At 34.5% G+C, this 16,813-nt stretch overlaps 1 long non-coding RNA gene across 1 annotated transcript; it reads left to right on the top strand.

Moving 5' to 3' along the window:
- The first annotated feature begins 13,815 nt into the window (after nt 1-13,815).
- LOC122058650 lies at nt 13,816-15,084 on the top strand. Its single transcript, XR_006133861.1, has 2 exons — nt 13,816-13,969; nt 14,695-15,084. It is a non-coding gene; the product is annotated as an uncharacterized LOC122058650 (long non-coding RNA).
- Nucleotides 15,085-16,813: the final 1,729 nt, after the last annotated feature.

Genomic DNA, 16,813 nt, shown 5'->3' with positions numbered 1-16,813 from the left:
TTTTAAAGTGGGGGTGGGAATTAGATGAAAGTGCTGCCCATGTTCCCCACACCTAGTTACATGGGATAATGGACTATGAAAAGATAGTATTACTCATGCCTCTACCAGCATGGAGAATGAGAACGAGCAAAATTCTCATTCTTAAATAATATAGAGTTTTTTTTTTTTCAAATATAAGTAATATAGAGTCAGTTAACGGGGCAGCGACAAACCTTAAGAGCCAAACACGTATGACCAATTTTATGCTCCATGTGGTATATGTGTATGGATTATAGTGGGTTGATGTGGAAGCCACCAACCTTAAAAGGCAATAACGTTTTGGCTTTACCTACAAAATAAAATGATAAGAAACCTTTTATTCATTATGATCATAATTTTCTTTCCTTAAATCTACTGCCATTCGACAACCATTTGACTTGGAAGTCAGTCTCCTTTAGATTCATTATCTTTCAGACTCTGACAGTTGACTCCTCGGCTTAGTGGCCAATGTGACCTTTTAATTTCTTATCACTTGCTTATGATATTATCTTGCCTCTTAAATTCACTATTAATAATCATTAAGGATAAGAAAAAAAAAAAATTGATTCTCCTTGTAAGTAGTTAGAAAAGGAAAAACAATACTACCCATCAGAAACATGGGTAGTGAAATAACCATCTTACCCACTTTCAATGTCTTAGAAGAAGAGAAGAGAAACTTTCCAATCTTTAGAAATATTAGCAAAATCAAACCAAACCAAATCAAACCAAAGATCACCATGGACATTTGTGCAGATGTTGAGGATAGGCATACATATTGTTACTCTTAAAGCCCACAAATCCATAAGGACTCATATCCTAGTTCAGAAATGGGGCGTCCACCCCTTTAGGGTTGGGGGTCCATGCATGAGGGTCCTCGGTTATGGTCCTATTATTGGGTTATTCTATTTTCCCTGGGTTGGAGTTCCCTTCCCCTCTCCAAGGGTTTGTCCTTGTCAAGTTCAGTTGGGTGCCTATGATGGCTTCTATATTTTTCTGTCATATGCTTCCTTAGTAATATTGATTACTGATTAAGGCAAAAAAAAAACAAAAAAAAACAAAAAAAACAAAAAAAACAAAAAAAACAAAAAAACAAAAACAAAAACAAAAACAAAAACAAAAACAAAAACAAAAACAAAAACAAAAACAAAAACAAAAAACAAACAAAAAAAAACAAAAAACAAAAAACAAAAAAACAAAAAACAAAAAACGAAATCAAACTAAACATGATGGACAAAAAACCACTACTATAATGGAGGCTACGGATTTGAAAACTAGGCAAAAAACGCAACCACGTATACAAATCTCTCTCCTTTATCAACAAAAAAAAAAGTCTACCCCTCTCTCTCTCTACCATAAATAAGGGAAGGAGGAAGGCCAAGACAGCTTGACAAATTTCGGTTCATCTTGGTAAATTTCATCATTTACTAAAATAAAAGAAGGAAGAAATAAATGTCTATACTAAAATATTTGTCCTTCTGGTTGTTATCCTTCTTATTCGAACATTGACAAGGTGTAGGGAGTTAGCAGAGAAGCCACAAATAGGTACAATATCATCCATTTTCTATCAATTATATATTTTACATATATTCACCTTTTTCGCTGAGAAGGTAATGGACATGGTGCTTTATAATCAAATAGGTGATCGAAAGATCTCACAAGTTAGGTTGTTTTTTTTGGCGGTGTCTTGACATATATAAATGAAGGGCATGCAAGGGATGGCTATGCCCACAACATGATAAGGAATTCCCACACCCAGCCAATAGGGAGAGAGTAGGTTTTATATTTTGGGTGAAGGTGAGAGAGGTAAGTTATGGTCCGTATATCAAAAGGAGAGAGAGAGACGGCAAGGAATGATAGGTGGGATCATGAGATGTGCCATTGCTTCATTTATTTATTGGTAGAAGAACCCTACCAGTCTAGTGCAAGAAACTTCCAGATTGTGCAAGGTGCGAAATGATCATGTTGACCCTGCCCCCATGCTCTAAAGATGCTCCTGCATGCCTTCCATTAGCTATGCATGATGTGTTGCCTGCGCCAGATCGGTAGAATTCTGTCACTCTTTATTTATGGGAAAAATTAGCATGTCCAAGAGCATGGCTCCTGCACCTAGACATAGGACCATGCGAAATGACTGGTTTGCCCCCTTACAAGAGATAAAAATCCCACCCCTGTTTAATTTGAAAGAGAAGAGGGTAAATTGGATCATCATTGTTTACACGTCTACTATCTAATGCTACTCTCATTCAAATGATGCAGAAGAGAAGAGTTCCGCGATAGATCTATCGAACAATTATCCTCTGTGCCATGATTGTGTAGACAACTATTGCGATCGCCGCAACTGCGAACCAGATGCTCCACAAAATTGAAGGTTCCGACCTCCAACACCAGCACTGATTCCCCCACCCCCACCACCACCCTTAGTACCGAGTCCCCTACCCCCACCACCAGTACTGAGTCCCCCAACCCCCGCCCAACCAATAAAGCCACCGTGCCATATTACACCCCTAGAACCAGTGAGCCCTCCACCCCACTTCCGACCTATAATTCCATGCCATATGTATGGTACTAAATTTCGCTGCTCACCCCAGTCACCCCCACGGGGGGTGGCACCCCACTCCAACAAAGACATGAACCAAGGTTGAGCCCTAAGCTGCTGGTGCTGCCAGTGATCTTTGATCTGCAGAACTGATGGCATGTGGCTTTGATTTTATCCAATAATGAAGTAGTTGTGTTACTATGGCTACCGTGTTACTCCTACTGCAATGAACTGAAGATATATCACTAATCCAGAATGAACCACTGGTTTGATTAGCTATTGCTTCATGAATATGTAGAGTACTTAGTATACATGGTAAAGAGGGCCTTCATTATTAAAATACTATCTTAATCCAGAAATGATAATTATTAAAATTTAGTCAAATTGAATAAAATACTATAATTTATAAGCTATTCATGGTAAGATTCTCTATTGATTTATTTATTGTTCATCCCTAATAATGAGCTGCCCAATAGGGCTCTACTCACGTGCACATCAGAGGGAAAGAAGAAATAATAAGGGGGGACACTAATTACAAACTCACACATCCATGTAACAGGAGTCGATCTATGTTCTCTAGTTATTTTGAATTATAAACCATGAAATCTGAATACAAATCCAACAGACTTCACTAGGCGATAATCTTGCTGCATTATACAGTATTTATTATTTCTAAGCGAGCCGAAGAGGAGACTCAACTTTCTGGTAGAGGTACCATATAATATGGTTCAAGTGCACTATGGTAAGTTCCTTAGGGGCCTCAACCTTTTCCTTAATTTTCCATCAATTCTCTTTAGATAAAACCAAATCAAGCTCCTTAATCTCATCAATGGCGCCTATTTTGTAAAAACCCAGTCATTAAATTTTAGTTAGATATCTTACAAGTTGGAAATGTACCATTTATTAATCAGGTGGTCTTTGAAGATCAAAAGGCAGAATATTGGAACATGTCATGAGTCTCGTGACATTCTTTAATGCTTTTTTTTTTTTTTTTTTTTTTGAAAAAGAAAAAGAAAAAGTGCTTCATGGTAGTGATCATAGACCTAGGACAGTAAGCAGCACTTCTCCAGGACCAATGGGCGATAGTGGGCATGCCAAGACTCAAACCTACAACTAGCCGACTCAAGTGATGATTGGTTGAGGACATTTTCACCACTAGGCTACCAACCCCATTGGTATGTGTGTAATGAATTGGGTTACATAAGAGTTTTATGCTGATGTCAATTGTATTAAGAATAAGATTCTCATTTATAAGTCGCAATTAATCCCGAGAATGAAAGTTCCTTATGGTTGCAATTAGGCATTATGTGTCTTGGTGGGTTAACAATTGATTTCTCCTATACTATTCCTAGCAAAAAATAATAATAATAATGATTTCTCGTATACTGTGTGTGTGTGTGATGGATACAAGTTGTCTATATGTATATGAAAAGATGCTCAATATATAAGAAATTAACTTCCCTTTCAAGACATCTGTTGAAAAGAAAATATGTAATCACGTTTTGAAAATAGTTTACAAAATAATTTGAAAATTTGAAGTGTCACAACTATTCTTAAATACATCAAAATAAGATAATGGGCAATCAAAATAAAATAACAAATTATAAATACACTTAAGGTGCCATTAACACTTTCATTCATATTAAAAAAGAAAATTAAAAAAAAAAAAAAAAAAGCTTATGCACTCAAGAGTTTGTACGTTAATGTACGGGTTCGATAAGCATCATGGCATATTAATTACTCTTGAATACATTTTCTCTTTTGCATAATCTCTTACGTATATCTTTTTTTTTTTTTTTTTTTTTTTTTTTTTTTTTTAACGACGGGTATCCAGACCTTTGGCCTGACTAGTCTTGGGGGCCCATATTGACTCTACAATCGTATAGACTGAGTCATACTGGGGTTAAATGAGAACCATTCAACTTTCACTGAAAGCAGTGAAAAGCACTAAACACCCCGTGTGAGTGGCCCAAGATGTACTTAGTGGAAATCAAACTCAAAATATCCAAATTTACGGTTCATACCAAGTTCATTGCTAACTTACTATGCTACCCCCTTGGGTTTCTTATGTATATCCTAGCAATGGTCTTACTGTAAGATTTTCTATTAAGTGGGTTAGCATAGCCAAAGATTTGTTTCCAAAACCGGTTTAGTGGTGTTGACTAAAGATGAAGTAAGCAGAAAGAATCCAATTTTATTAGTAAGTGATCTCTATGGAGATATTGGATTCTATTAGTACACCTTAATGATATGAAATATTTATTACTATGTGTGGACCTAAGGTATTATTTCCTTAATAGGGAGAAAACCCTAATTTTATTGCAAGGTTGGTCCCTACTCTCACCCTTATATATAGTTATCACTGACCCATTAAGTGAGGCTAATGACCTATAGCAAAAGGGAAAGATGGTAGACCAAACTAACATTGATCGTGTTTTACAAGGAACATACGAAAAGAGAATTGAGAAGATGTTATTCTTCAGCCATGGATTCAAGTATGCCAAAATTTGTCTTTGTAGTGTTTATCATGCATGATAATCGATCTCCATGAATTGTTTCCGCATTTATTTTTTATCAATGGTATCAGAGCCTCGTTCTTAGAGATCGATAGGCTGTATACATATACGTTTTTTTTGTATTATTCTGAATCTAAAAGCCACGGCTACTATCCACCTCAATGGAATGTAATTTTGATATGGTTTATTTTAATTTGGCTATTAACGTCATGATTTGTATTTAGCAGTAACTTTTTCTTAATCATCTTGATCCAGTTAAGGATATCGGGATCGGCTGCCCTGTGCAGCGATAGTTTCAAGTATCAGAACCCTTTAAGAAAAGCCAAAAGTTAGAAAGTGGTTCTGACACAAAAAAAAAAAAAAAAAAAAAAATGACAGATTTGGTTTACTCCCCACCCGAGTGGGGTTTTGTTTACTTTTCGAGCATCTAAGTGATTGCCGACGGATGGATCCTGTTCGTTAGAGTTAGAATCTGGGATCGGCAGCGGCATAAGCATCAACGGCTATTTTAGTCTTAAAATAAAAAAAAATAATAATAATAACAATAAAAAAAGAAAGAGGTGGGATTGGAATCCACGTTTTGGATTTGCAAGTTTTTTTTTTTCTTTAAAACTACCTTCTAGCAATCTAGTTTTGTACGTATATTCGGTTTTTGGTCTGAGATTGGAATCGGTGCAAGGCTTAGATTAGATTTTGGTATTTGTTTAAAAATAAATAAATAAATAAAAACCAACTTGCGCAACTGGTGGTCGTTGTTTTGTTTTGATAAAAAAAAAAAAGAGTTTGGTCGTGGGTGACGATAGACCCAGACTTGGTTTTATCAATTCTTTTCTTTTTAAATCTTTTAAAGTAATGGGTTGGGCCTTATTTATTTCATAAAAAGAAAACGTTTATTGTTTGATTTAAACTGTTATGGGCTTAGACCCATGGGCATGATCTATTAGTGTATATATATATATATATATATCAAATGGGATTTGTAAAGTGTGCTCTCTTGCGTTTTAAAATCTCATTCCATTTAAATTTATGGTTCATACTAAAGTCTTTAAACAGTCATCACTAAGGTATTGTCTTGATTCGAACCAATTTTGATCCAATTCAAAATGAAATGATTTATTGACTGTTATGATGGGTATTTATTGTGCCACTGGAGAGGATAGAATACTATCACACTTGAGATTACAAATTCTATAATCCCGTTATATTTTGTAGGATAAAATTTTGCCCTATTGCAGTTGATAGATAAATCTAATAATCTATGTATTGATTTATTTATATGGCATAAACTTGTTATTTTGTGATTTTTTTGAACCAGCCCCGGTAATTTTGATGGGTTCTTCAATACTATATTGTCTGTGATATCTGGTCTATAATCTATTTATAATAAAGGTAGTTTTAATGGAAATGCACTGAAATAAATGAGTCTTTTTGGTAATGGACAGTCTTCAGATAATGTCCAATGAGGTTTTTCATATTTAAGTCTATTAAAAACTATTAAGTCATGAGCCATTGAAGATTTCATTTATTTAAAAGAATAATGGGGTTCACTTAAATTGTAGACCAAACCAAACCGAACCATGATCAAACCAGATGGAGGCCACACATGATTGAACTGGTTTAGAATCGAACCGAACTGATTGGGTCAGGTTTCAACCCTATCCAGTGACCCATATTTTAGACACATTTGGGGTTTTTTTTTTTTTTTGGTTATCACGGTAAGCTTGGGCTTGGACTTGGACTTGGATTAAAAGGTTGGAATTCAATGTAAAATGGGTTTACATTAAAATAATATTCAATGGATTTTATTGAAAACCAAAGTAATGAGTTTTAAAGTTGATTTTAAATTGTTTTGAGCTTGGACTTATAAATTGGGGGTGAATTAACTCTTTCTTTTACAATTTTAATGAAACCCAATTGTGAAACCATAAAAATAGATAAGACTTAAACTACTTATAAAAGTGTAGTCTGGAATCATCTGGCTTTTGTTTAATTATTGGAATTATAATTATTTTAAACCTGATTATGAAAGTTGTCATTGGTTTTGAGTTTTGGTTGTTATCATGACAATATAGTTCTGGAAACCATATGTAAATAGATGTGATGCTAACATGCACATACATCTCACTGTATTGATAACATGTAATTATAAAAGTGATATACATTATTAATGCATTATGTGGTTGTTATCTTATCTATTTAAAGCCAAACAGAATCGGTCTGTAGACCGTAGGCATGTGGTTTATTTTATTATATGAAAATTGATTAGTTTGTCACATTACTTTGTATTGTTTATACGGTTTGACCAGTGGAATAATGAAATTCAGAACTATTCTGAAACATTTGTAGTGTTCTGTCTTTGTTCCAGAATGACTTCAAAATTATATTTTATTTATGAATGTTTCTACATTAGTTTATTATTACCATGATATTGAAAATGTCATTTATGAATGACATAAGTAGAAACTTAATGTCATTTTGTGCTTGCATGTCATATTTGGAACACCCTATGATGAATAAATATATATTAGAATTAAACTAGGTGTAAGCCTCTGCACATGTTTAGCTGCAAAACGCATTTCTAGGGAATTATGAAAGGGTGATGTGGATTCCACCAAAGTGACGTATCTTGTTCTTTCATGGTTTTCCCTAGGACAGCATATTAGGTGACATTTGCCTAAAGATGATGTCACCAAAGTTAAAGAAAATGACAGTAACATATACTTATATTTGAGATGTTATGACACAAGATCATCCTACGTTACTTCTATATGTTGATGGTTCATTAACTATTTTCAGCATAGTTTCAATGAAATTGAGTTTTTGAGTCTAATAATTGTATAGAGCATAAACAGTCTATGTAAATGGAATTAAAAATCGTGTAATTTTGATTTATTGAAATGACTTCTGAAATCTGTTTATACTATTAACTATTTTAACCTTGTTTATTCAATCCAACAGTTAAATCTAGTTCTAATATGAACTGATATTGACCCTCATAAATGGTACTTTCATTAAGTCATCCAGTCCTACTCTCTTATATTAGTGGGAGAATAAATTATTACCCTATTGAGAGTGATAGATGTATCATACATGTTTTATTATGTATACTACACTTGTCGTTTTATAAATTTTAAGTCAATCTGGGGTATTTTGATATTTCTTCGATGTTATATTTATCATCCGTGATATTAGGTTTCATTACAAAATACATAATTATGAGTTTTGACACCCATTTATGATTCAAAATATCACAAGTGCATTGTTTAAGTAATATTTCTTCGAATTTATATGTTATATTTGTACTTGTGATAAAGTTCAACTTTACTGAAAATTCATCGAGATAAAACAGATATATTATATTTGAATGATTTAAATGAACTCATTGAAGTTTTAGTGACTTATTAGTATAAAGCCTATGAAGTTGTTTATACTTACTATGAATCTAAGCCAACATTACCTTTATTTGTTAAAGGCTTATTGTTGTTTTAGCCTATAAGTTATTCGGTTCATGTGCCCTATTAGCTAAATAAATTTTTTTTTACTTAAAGAAATAATGGGGCTTTATTATGATTGACTTTAAAGTTTATGGGCTAATATTTGTGTTGGATATTAAAGTCATTTGGGTTGAAAGTTCATATTTGTATACAGGGGTGTCAATTCTTAAACCGAACCGGTAAAACCGGTCGGACCGAACTGATAATAACACGGACCGAACCGAACCAAAGCTTTATTGGGTCGGTTTGTTTGGAGTATTGCAACCCCAAAACCAAGCCGAACCGCACCGGAAATCGAATGAACCTGAAACCAAACCTAAATTGGCTCAAAACCCAGACCGAAACTGAAACCAAACCGGTAAGAAACCGTAACACTCCAAAATTCATTAAAAAAATCAAAATTTGCATAGTTTTGTAAACATTTGTATGGAAAGTCGAATCCAAACTGAACCAAAAACCAAAACCAACCCGGTTACAAATCAATTTAAGAAACCGAAGACAAACCGAAACCAAACCGCACCGAAATCGAAACCAAACCGAAACCGGAATTTTCTTATTGGTTCGGTTTCGATTTCAACTTTCCCACACCGAAACCGACTCAATCCGGACCGAAACCGAGCCGGACCGACCGATTGACACTCCTATTTGTATACAACTTTGTATATCTAATGAATTATGGATAAAGTAACATATTTTATGTGTTTTTTGTTATCATGAATAAATATTGAAAATACCATATTTAATTTTTTATTTATTTATGGTAATGGTTGGAAGTACAAAACTGTCATACTAAGAATGTACTCACTTTGATAACTATTAAATTATAGTATTACCATATTGACTATTAGGGTTTATAATGAGTTACTTTTGTGGGCCTATGTTGCATATTTTATTAATTAAATACTGAAATAGCACATCTTGTTGTTTGCACCCAAAATCTAAACCTACAGGCATTTGGTAGCAATCCAAGTCTATAGGTTTTCATAATTTCAGTGATTATGCTTCCACTTAGTGGGCTAGTTACTGAGATTGTGAAATTACTATTGACTATTCAGGATGGATTGCAGTCAAGGACACCATATGACGAATGATGTGCTCTTGCCACCATAGGTGAGTCTTCATTTGGTCGGTTTCGCTTGATAGTGTGAGCGTGACGTTTTGGGCTTCATAGCTTTGAAGGTTCTTGTCTTGCCACCACAGGTGATGGAATCTTCAGAGTAGTGTTGTTTCGAGCGTCTCGCCTTGCATGTGAAAGATTTCACTACGTGTTGGATAATCTTGCCACCACAGGTGTGACCCCAATGACATCGGATCTTTCCCCAGTTTCTGTTTTCTTACAGTTATTGAAAACAATACTGGGATAAATCTGATTAATAGCCCAATTAGTCAGATTTAATTATATTGTTGGGAAGTTTAATATGCCTTCTGTTCTTGCATATGTATATTTTGATAAATATATATGATTATATTTGTCAGCTTTGACTTCTCAGTTATTTTCTGTTAAAAATTTTTGAATGGCTCCAATTTTAAGGAATGAAACTAATCCTTTAATATTTCTCTAGCTATTATGATAATAAATTTTAATCTTAATTGATGAGCCTCCTAAGCCAATGGTTGTTAATTATGTTCAAGCTAAGGTTCTTTATGAAAATAAGAGGAATCGAATAGGTCTATCTAAAAATCAGTGGGAGTTAGTTCATGATCATAAATTTCTATAGAACTACATTATTACAGATTGTTGACTCTATATCTAAACCATTGAGGATGTTCTGTGACAACTCCGCTGCGGTTCGTTTCTCTCATAAAAGTAAAGTATTTTAGACTCTAAACACATTGGCATTAAGTAATTTTTTGTCAAAGAGAAAGTTCGAGAGTCACAGATTACAATAGAACAGATTGCTACATAAAACATGATTATAGATCCTCTTACTAAGGACTTGACTCTAAAAGTCTTTCAAGCGCATGTCACTAATATGGGACTTGTTAGTTCTTTTTTTTATGCATTTTATTAGTGGTAGTTTTGCTCAATATGTTCGCATTTAACTTTCAGTTTTATTTTATATATATGATGCATTATTATTATTCTCAAGAATATATATGCATTTTTATTATGACCATTTTTTTTATGTGTATACACTTATTTATTTGCCTTCTACAGAAAATTGAGGTTATATGTGGTGTATTTACCTCATTCGGTATCTGAGGGTTTAGTCAATACACACACATTCAGTCGCTAACAAAGCCTCGTTTGATTGAGGTCTAGTGCCAGTGTTTTGGGACATCCGGACCCAGTCCCAATGAGCTTCTTCGATTAAAGCTTGAGCGTTTGGAAAATGCTTGTAATTAATGAGACCTTCAGTATCTGTCTTATAGGACTCATTTGGTTTTCAAGCCAGACTAATTTGGAAATAGATATGATGATCACTATTGCATGTTATTTTCATACCACACTTTCATACTGTTCAGCCCAAGTCGGTGATGTTATGAGCACTTTGACGTGTGTGGTCTCATATCGCTTTAGATGTGATGATCAATATGGTTAGATATTTGTAATTCTCATTCGGACCAAGGCATTTGGTTTAAGGTGCACTCCATTCAACACTGTTTTGTTTGTGACCACATTCAGTTAATCTAAACCGGAGAGTCATTTTAAATAAATTTTAAAATCTAAAACTTGTGACATATGCTGCCCAAGTGAGAGATTGTAAGATTTTCAATTAAGTGGGCTACCATAGTCAAAGATTTGTTTCCAAAATCGGTTTAGTGGTGTTGACTAAAGATGGAGTAAGCAGAAAGAATCCACTATTATTGGTAAGTGATCTCTATGGAAATATTAGATTCTATTAGCACACCTTAATGGTATGAAATATTTATTATTATGTGTAGACCTAAGGTATTATTTTCTTAATAGGGAGAAAACCCTAATTTTATTGCAGGGTTGGTCCCTACTCTCACCCCTATATATAGTTATCACTGACCCATTAAGTAAGGCTAATGACCTAAAACAAAAGGGAAAGAAGGTAGATCAGACTAACATTGATCGTGTTTTATAAGGAACATACGAAAAGAGAATTGAGAAGATGTTATTCTTCAGCCATGGATTCAGGTATGCCAAAATTTGTCTTTGTAGTGTTTATCATGCATGCTAATCGATCTCCATCAATCGTTTCCACATTTATTTTTTTATCACTTACACTACCATATTCAACAGTCAATGTATGCAGTGTCCTGAAGAGGCTTCACAATTGAATGGTAGGAAATGAAAAGAGTGTTTCCATTCCAATAGTCAAACTAGCAACATCGGATGTCAATTGCCAATGGAACGGGATTAGCTTTAAGATGATAAAGAAACCCCCAGAGTGAAAACATCAAATAATTGCTTGGGAATCCCACTCTGACCCGTTTGATGGACGAATTCTTCACTCGTTTTACGAAAGAGAAGAATAATCTTATACACAGGCAAAACATAAAGTGGGCCGCAGGCAAAACATAGAGTGGGCCGGTGTGAATTCTGATCGGCTCTTGTTCGATCCCTAGTTATTAAATTCTCGGCTATACAGAATTTTACTGAATTTTATGAATAATTCGATCCAAATCTGAATCAAATAAAAAGAATTTGAAAATTTTTTGAATTTTATAGATTTTTTTAAAATTTACGAATAATTCGGTCGAATCTAATTTTATCCCATATAAAAAAAAATTATCTTGAATAAGTCAATAACCTTTTAGAAAATAGTATAATTATTGTGCATTTATTATCCTAATATTACTTTTCTTCTTTTTTTTAACAAAAACTGACAAAGCTTATCTTTCTTGAGGTAATCTCTCACGCTTCTACAATAACAATAACAATAACAATAACAATAACAATAACAATAATAATAATAATAAAATCTCTCACCCCGTTTTGGTTTGATTAAGTCTTACAACAATTACTCTCTCTAGTCTTTAATTTAATGTGAACTTGCAAGGTGGGTGACGTGGGTCTACCTGAATTTGTGCTCAATCCCAACTCTCAGTCTCTCTTTCTCTGATTCAATTATTTGAGTAATAAGAAATGAGTTTAGAAAAAAAAAGAGCTAAATATAATATTTTTATCTTTAGAATTTAAATTTTTTATTTTTATATCATTTGTATGTTATGTAATTATAATAATTGACAGATAATATGAAACAAGTATTGCAAATATTAAAAATAACACTCGAAATTTTTGTCCGCTCTTCATTTTTGTAAATGAATAATTCTCGAATCCAAATCAGAATCCAAACTCGAATTTTATTATCTCCATTTTTTTATCGATATTTTGATTGAATCGTTTAATTAATTAAACGAATTAATCCAAATAATTCTTCATCTGAATAATTTCCGAATCCGAATTTAATATCTATGGTTCAATCACATATCAGTTTATGGTAATTGATTCTACATCGATTTTCTATTGAAATTTATGTGAATTGATATGATCTTGGGTTTTCTCACCTTATAAACTGATTTATGGAGTTGAATTCTTCTAAAATCATAACTCTGGTATCAGAACAGCCGATCCTCAACCTAACGCGTTAAATAAAATAAAATTAACTCTTCAATCACACACATGTGGAACAATTAACAAAAGCGCAACCTCAGATCTTTACATCTCATGACAAACACTTTTAAGGCTCCAGATCTTGTTGGTCTTCGGTATCCTTAGCTCCTCTTCCCTTCCTCCTCGTTTGTAGGCAATGGGAAGGGGATGTACAGCCATTTTGCATCAGTCATGGTGGGTGCCGTGGTCAATTCCACAGCCGCCTTAATCTCCGAAATTTTCCAATTTAGTGTGCGAGGTAGGTGTTGAGCGAGATTGATGGCGGGTGCCAACTGGCCACCCATGTGGCTTTCACTTAATGCAATGACAACAAATATATAAAGCCCACCCATGTGGCCTTCACTTAATGCAATGACAACAAATATCTAAAGAGATGAGGTGAGAGTCTTTAATGCTTTCACTCCTTAATTTGCTCAATCAATTTTCAATGCTTTGATGTCGGCAGTCCTTTTCTTGACTTCTATTGCCAACATTTAAAAGAAAAAAAAAAAAAAAAAAAAAATCTCTCTCTCTCTCTCTAAAACACAAAACTCAATTTTCAATGCTTTGATGTCGGCAGCCCCTTTTCTTGACTTCTAAAAAAAAATAAAAATAAAAATAAAAAATAAAGAAATCTCTCTCTCTCTAAAACACAAAACACTATAAATAGGGGAGGAGGGAGGAGGGAGGAGGGCCAAGATAGCTTAACAAATCTCAGTTATAAAAAAATAATAGAAAGAAGAAATGAAAGGGTTTGCTAACATATCGGTCTTTTTGGTTCTTATCCTTCTTATTCCGACATTTACTGCCAGTCGGGAGCTAGCAGAGAAGCCACAAACAGGTATTTTATCCTCTTATATCAATAACTTATGTTACATAAACTCACCTTTTTCGTTGAGAAGATGATGAACTTGGTGGTTATGTCTAAATTATCTAAGTTTATAATCAGAAGGCTTCTTAAGATGGGCTTTCTGGTGTCTTGAGATATAAATGAAGAATTTCTACCAAAAAAAGATATAAATAAAGACCAAGGGATCACTATGCCAGCGGCATGGTAAGGAATCCCCACATGCAACCAATAGTAGTGTGAGTGAGTGGGTGGGTGGGTTACAGTTCGTGATGCCTTTGGTGTGGGGTACATTTCTCCTCCAAATATTTTTTTTGGGTTGGATTGAGCATCATAAAATTTTGAAGTGAAGCATATTCTTGGGTTCTTGGGTTCTTGGGTTGGGTGGGATTAATTATGGGGTGAGTACTGGCATGTTCTTAGATTAAGGGAGAAGGAACAGTAATTGGTTGTGTTCCTTGCGTCCTTCAATGGGAGATCACAGATGAATATCCACTAGAGAGAACACAGGGGCAGGGAACACTTAACCGGAACTATGTGAAAAGACATAAGGAACAAGACCAGTTAACATTTTTGCCTTTTTTTTTTTTTTATTTATTTATTTTTATCACGAGTAAAGAATGACCGGATCAAAATTGGATCCCAGTGCTACTGATGAATCATCATTGTTGTTATAGTTCTACTGTCTAATTAATACTACTCTCAATCAAATGCTGCAGAAGAGAAGATTTCCACGATAGGTCAAATAAAAGTTCATCCTATATGCCGCAAATGCCCAAGTCCTCCACCCCCACCAGCAGTGGGTCCTAACACGGACATGAACCATGACTGAGCCCTACTGTACCGCCAGTGATCCTTGAACTGCAGAAGAGAAGGGCTGTGGCTTTGATCTTATTCAATAATTAAGTAGTCTGTGTTACTATGGCTACTGTACTACTACTTGTACTGTAATGAACTGAATATATATATATATATATATATCACCAATAAATCCAGAATGAACCACTAGTTAGCTCTGGCTTCATAAATGTGAGTACTTATGCAGGCTTGGATTTGAAAAATGTTACACCTTAGCTTAATATCCAAATCATGTTCCTAATTTTATTTTATTTTATTTTTTTGGGGGGTGAGGTGGTGGTGGGTTGGGTTAGAACAAGTTTCTCAATCTCATGGGCGCCTATTTCGGAAAAAGCTTGATATCCTTCTAGATGGAAATGAACCATTTGTTGGTTGGTCTTTGAAGATCTAGGCATAATATTGGAACTGGTCACGACACTCTCTAATACTTTGTTCCTAATGAAAGTGTGTCCATCAAATTAATAAATAACTAATTTATATATTATTTATTTTTCATGATATTGATGGGCTTTAGGTTGTCTATGGGTTTACACGTAAAAGTTGTTCATAATTTGGGAAGACATAGATTCTACATTGTCACACTATAGGAATGGAGATTCTAAATAAGAGTATGAGGACACATATTTGTGTATATTGAATTTGATCACATGAGAGTTTCATTTGAATTACTGTCAATTGTATTGTAGATAAGTTCATTGATAAATTGCAATTAATCCCTAGACATTGAGGGTCATCCTTATCATCATAGTTCGACATTATTTGTCTTTGTATGGTAACAAATAATAATTGATTTATATTAAACTATTATTTTTATATAAAAGCACACTTAATTATTTTATTTTTTTATTTAAATATTATATATTTTTTAATAATCTCTTTCTATTTTATTTAATAATTTTCATAAATTATTGTAACACTTCTACTTTTATTTAATGCTTTCCTTCTTTTGTCAAACTCTTCTTTCTCCGAAAAAAATAACCTCTCCCTACTTTCCTTTACACTCACTTCTCTTTCCTTCTCTCTCTCAATCTCTCCCCTTATCCATGGTCTTGGAGGGTGGTCTATGATCAGCTTGATCACTAGGAGAGGAAGGAGAGCAGTAAGCCTTCAAAAAGGAGCGAGGGAGCAATGGGCAACCTTAGTCTATATGTTGCTCGTGAACTGCCAAGTATCAATCTCGCACCAATACTGGCACAAAAGGATCGGTCCTTCACTTGCTAATTGTTTGCGAGTCCAACTTGCTCTCTTGCCACGCCTTTCACTCACTAGCTTGAGTCGGACTCGATCACTCTTTTTGTTTGGAGGATCATTCGTTCTTCACTTTCTTGCTTTTATAACCTTTCATCAGTCGCCACCCGATTCTCTTAGAGCTATGCTCTGAGCGCCGATCATTCAACTAACTTGGTATAAAGTTCCCATGCCCTGGGTGGAGCGCTAGGTGTATCCTCCTTCACTTGGGACGTGGCAATGATTTTGACTCTTTTTCTAAAATATAGTTGGGTCCGGTCTATTCGAATGTTGCATAGTGAGATCCAACTATGAGCCGTTATCATGATCTCCGTGGGTCCCATTTGGAGCTTCGGGGCAGCGCGGGAATTTTGAAGCTGATAAATCAGTTGTTTGGGACGACTGGTGCATCTTTTCCAGTCCCTTAATAAGTTGTTCTCAGTTCCTGGATTTGAATTGAGGGAACCCTTGAGTTCAAAGACGGCTCCCTAACCTAATAATGTATTGGGTGGACTTGCTCACCGGAAGATTCTTTTTAACATGTTCCAACATGACGAAGCATATGGCTGTGAAACCACCCGATTTTACCCAACCGCTGCATAAGGAAGACTAACTACTAAATAAAGCTAGGATTGCAACTGCAACAAAGTCCACTATTGGCCAAACCAACCCGTTGAGATACCAACGTAGCTCGCCCTACTTCAATGATAGCTTTGAGCATGGATAAGCATTCTCAGTTAGGGTCATTCTATG

Source organism: Macadamia integrifolia, chromosome 13, assembly GCF_013358625.1.
Source record: "Macadamia integrifolia cultivar HAES 741 chromosome 13, SCU_Mint_v3, whole genome shotgun sequence".
Taxonomy (NCBI): domain Eukaryota; kingdom Viridiplantae; phylum Streptophyta; class Magnoliopsida; order Proteales; family Proteaceae; genus Macadamia; species Macadamia integrifolia.
Note: the sequence above shows the minus strand (reverse complement) of the source record. Positions and strands in the feature narration are given on the sequence as shown.